The 4896-nt window shown below is 40.2% G+C and overlaps 1 non-coding gene across 1 annotated transcript; it reads left to right on the top strand.

Annotated features, from left to right (window-relative positions):
* Positions 1 to 4283: 4283 nt before the first annotated feature.
* LOC127133551 (small nucleolar RNA R71) lies at positions 4284 to 4390 on the top strand. Its single transcript, XR_007807512.1, has one exon. It is a non-coding gene; the product is annotated as a small nucleolar RNA R71 (small nucleolar RNA).
* Positions 4391 to 4896: the final 506 nt, after the last annotated feature.

Raw genomic sequence — 4896 nt, forward strand, 5'->3', positions numbered from 1 at the left:
TACCGGGAGGTGGCAGGATTTTCCATAAATAAGCTTAAATGGGGTTGTCCCTATGGGAGTTTTGTAAGCAGTTCGATACGCCCATAAAGCTTCTGGTAATTTCAATGACCAGTCTTTCCTTGAGGTGGTGACTGTTTTTTCTAATATTCGTTTGATTTCTCTGTTGGACACTTCCACTTGCCCACTGGTTTGAGGGTGGTAAGGTGTCGCTACTCTATGCCTTACGCCATATTTAAACAGTAGTTTTTCGAGTACCTTGGATATGAAATGCGATCCACCATCACTGACTACTATTCTCGGGACACCAAATCTTGGAAATATTATATTCTTAAAGAGTCTAGTTACTACTCGTGTGTCATTTGTTGGAGAAGCTATAGCTTCAATCCATTTTGATACGTAGTCAACCGCTACGAGTATGTACTTGTTACCAAAAGAAGATGGAAAAGGTCCCATGAAGTCTATTCCCCACACGTCGAAAATCTCTACTTCCAAAATGCCCTTTTGTGTCATTTCGTCACGTCTAGATATGTTTCCTGTGCGTTGACATCTATCACATTTCTTGATAGCCGCATGCACATCCTTCCATATGTTTGGCCAATAAAAACCGGCTTGTAGGATTTTGGAACAGGTTTTGGATGTACTTGCATGTCCACCATAAGGAGCGGAGTGACAGTGTTGGATTATATTTTCTACCTCTTCTTCAGGTATACACCGACGGAAAATACCGTCGGGGTCTCTTTTGAAAAGTAAAGGGTCATCCTAGTAATAGTGTTTTATGTCATAGAAGAATCGTTTCTTTTGCTGGTAGGATAAAGTAGGTGGAACTATTCTGGCAGCTAAATAATTGATGAGATCAGCGTACCATGGTGTAACACATATAGCTAAGGTGGTTTCTACCTGTTTATCAGCTTTATTTTCTTCCAAAGTAGCTATAAGTTTATCGTACGAGAAATCATCGTTGATCGATGTTGTTTCCGGTTCCAGGCTTTCAAGTCTAGAGAGGTGATCTGCTACTATGTTTTCAGTTCCTTTTTTATCTTTGATTTCCAAATCGAACTCTTGTAGCAACAAGATCTACCTTAGGAGTCTAGGTTTAGCATCCTTTTTTGTTAAGATGTACTTGATAGCAGCGTGGTCGGTGTAAATGATTATTTTGGCTCTGACCAAGTAAGAACGAAATTTATCTAGTGCAAACACTACTGCTAATAGTTCTTCCTCGGTTGTGGCGTAATTCATTTGTGCTTCATCTAGAGTTCTACTTGCGTAATATATGACGTGAAGCTTTTTATCCTTTCGTTGTCCTAAAACAGCGCCCACGGCGTAATCACTGGCATCACACATTATTTCGAATGGTTCGTTCCAATCTGGTGTTTGCATTATGGGTGCGGAGATCAATGCTTGTTTAAGCGTCTGGAATGCTTCTAAACATTTGTTGTCGAAGATGAATTCAACATCTTTCATCAATAGTCCGGTCAAAGGTTTAGTTATTTTAGAGAAGTCTTTAATGAATCGTCGGTAAAAACCGGCATGTCCTAAGAAGCTTCGTACTTCTCTCACAGTTTTCGGAGGTTGAAGGTTTTCGATTACCTCTATTTTGGCTTTGTCTACTTCAATTCCTCTATTTGAGATGATATGTCCTAAAACAATTCCTTCTTGTACCATAAAGTGACATTTTTCCCAATTAAGTACTAGGTTTACTTTTACACATCGTTCCAGAACCTTTTCTAGGTTTTCAAGACATTCTTCAAAGCTTTGCCCGCATACGGAAAAGTCATCCATAAATACTTCCATGATATTTTCGAGAAAATCGGCGAATATTGCCATCATGCACCTTTGGAAGGTTGCGGGAGCATTGCACAAGCCAAACGGCATTCGTCTATAAGCGAAAGTGCCAAAAGGACACGTGAATGTTGTCTTTTCTTGGTCATCAGGATGAATTGGTATTTGAAAGAAGCCTGAGTAACCGTCTAGATAGCAGAAATGAGAATGTTTTGCTAATCGTTCTAACATCTGGTCAATGAATGGTAAAGGGAAATGATCTTTTCGGGTTGCTTTGTTTAGTTTCCTATAGTCAATGCACATTCTCCATCCCGATTCGATTCGTTTGGTTATAGTTTCCCCTTTTTCATTTTCAATAACTGTTATACCTCCTTTCTTCGGTACCACGTGTACCGGACTAACCCATTTTCTATCAGATATAGGATATATGATACCTACCTCTAATAACTTGGTTACTTCCTTCTTCACCACCTCACTCAGGATCGGGTTCAGTCTCCTCTGATGTTCCCTAGAAGTTTTACAGTCTTCTTCTAGCATGATGCGGTGCATACAAATAGAAGGACTTATTCCTTTAAGGTCGGTGATGTTGTACCCTAGAGCGGTTGGATATTTTCTTAAGATATGTAGGAGTTTTTCGGTTTCGAGTTTTCCGAGGTCTGCATTAACTCTCACTGGTCGTTCAAGTTCTAAGTCTAGGAATTCATATCTCAGATTTTTGGGAAGTGTTTTCAGGTCTAGGGTTGGTTTCTTAAGGTACTGCGTAGGATCCGGTGTTATTGCTAAACATTGGTTGAGTTTGTCTTCTACAAGATAGTCAGATGATTTGTCTTTTTCTAACTCTGTTTCTTTTATGCATTCATCGATGATATCCATGAAGTAACATGTATCTTCTATTGCAGATGCTATCAAAAATTGGGAAAGAATGAAATCAATTTTCTCTTCTCCTACTTCGAAAGTGAGTCGTCCTCGTTTTACGTCTATGATCGCACCGGCAGTTGCTAAGAATGGTCTTCCCAATATAATGGGTGTAACTTCGTCTTCTCTAATGTCCATAATTATAAAATAGGTTGGGATGTAGAATTGACCTATGCGCACGGGAACGTTTTCAAGAATTCCTACAGGATATCTAACAGAACGATCTGCTAGTTGCACCGACATTTTAGTTGGTCTTAATTCTCCCATTTCAAGTTTCTTGCATATGGATAAAGGCATAACACTAATACCGGCTCCTAAATCGCATAAGGCTTTATCTATGACAAATTTTCCTATGTGACAGGGTATAGAGAAACTACCTGGATCTTTAAGTTTAGGAGACATATTCTGGATTATAGCGCTACATTCAGCAGTGAGTGTAACAGTTTCCCTATCTTCAAGTTTCCTTTTATTATAAAGAATTTCTTTTAAGAACTTAGCATATGAGGGCATCTGCGTAATAGCTTCTGTAAATGGAATTGTGACGTTTAACTATTTCAGTAGGTCAACAAATTTTTTAAATTGGCCCGCATCTTTGGTTTTAAGGTGGTGGAGGTACATAAGGTTCTTTCTTTTCTACGGTTTTCTTATTACTCTCTTCCTTTTCCTTAGGTGTACTTTCTACCTCAATTGACTTTTTAGAGTTTTGGTTTTCATTTCTTGGATCTACTGGTCCTTCCACTTCCGTTCCACTTCTTAGTATGATTGCATGAGCGTGGCTTTTCGGGTTAGGTTGGGGCTGTCCAGGAAATGCACCAGTTGGGGCAGCAATAGGCGCTTGTTGTTGAGCTACTTGTGATATTTGTGTTTCCAGCATTTTGTTATGGGTAGCCAAGGCATCTACTTTACTTGCTAGTTGTTTGATTTGTTCACTAGTGTGTATATTCTAGTTTAAGAAATCTTTATTGGTTTGCTGTTGAGAAGCTATGAAGTTCTCCATCATTATTTCTAAGTTGGATTTCCTAGGAACATTATTGTTAGGTGTAGATGGAGTCGGCTTTTGATATCCAGGAGGTATAGCTGGGGCTTGATTTGGAGCTTGGCCTGGTGCATATAAAGCCTTATTACTCTTATATGAAAAATTAGGATGATTCTTCCAGTTTGAGTTATAGGTGTGCGAGTAGGGATTTCCTTGAGCATAATTCACTTGTTCTGCTTGGATTCCGGTTAGGAGTTGACAATCAGCAGGAGTGTGACCTTGGATTCCACAGACTTCGCAATTTTGAGTTGCGGCAACCACGGTGGTTGGAGGTGATACATTCAAACTTTCAATTTTCTGGGCCAGGGCTTCCACTTTTGCATTAACATGATCAAGGCTACTTATCTCGTACATGCCACTTTTCGTTTGAGGTTTCTCTACCATTGCTCGGTCGCTTCCCCATTGATAATGATTTTGAGCCATGCTTTCGATAAGTTGATAAGCATCGGCATAAGGTTTATCCATAAGTGCACCACCTGCTGCGGCGTCTATTGTTAACCTTGTGTTGTACAAGAGACCATTATAGAAGGTATGAATTACTAACCAGTCCTCTAAACCATGGTGTGGACAAAGTCTCATCATGTCTTTGTATCTTTCCCATGCTTCGAAAAGAGACTCGTTATCTTTCTATTTAAATCCATTTATCTGGGCTCTCAACATAGCTGTTTTGCTTGGAGGAAAATATCGGGCAAGGAAGACTTTCTTCAACTCGTTCCATGTGGTAACTGAGTTGGAAGGAAGAGACTGAAGCCATCTTCTAGCTTTATCTCTTAACGAGAAAGGAAAAAGGCGAAGTCCAATTGCCTCTGAAGTGACACCATTAGCTTTAACAGTATCAGCGTATTGGACAAATACGGATAAATGAAGGTGTGGATCCTCGGTAGGATTTCCAGAGAATTGATTCTGTTGCACTGCCTGCAACAGAGAAGGTTTAAGTTCGAAGTTGTTTGCTTCGATTGCGGGTGGAGCAATACTCGAATGCGGCTCATCTTGCGATGGAGCGGCGTAATCTCGAAGAGCACGAGCTGGTTCTGCCATCTCGGGTATTGGTGAAGGAAGAAGATTTTTGAGGTCGGGCACTTCGATAGGAGGGAGATTGTGTGCAGCACGATATTCCCGAATTCGTCGTAAGACTCGGAGATATAGTTCGATGTCGTTGATTCGTA

Source organism: Lathyrus oleraceus, chromosome 3 (assembly GCF_024323335.1).
Source record: "Lathyrus oleraceus cultivar Zhongwan6 chromosome 3, CAAS_Psat_ZW6_1.0, whole genome shotgun sequence".
NCBI lineage: Eukaryota > Viridiplantae > Streptophyta > Magnoliopsida > Fabales > Fabaceae > Lathyrus > Lathyrus oleraceus.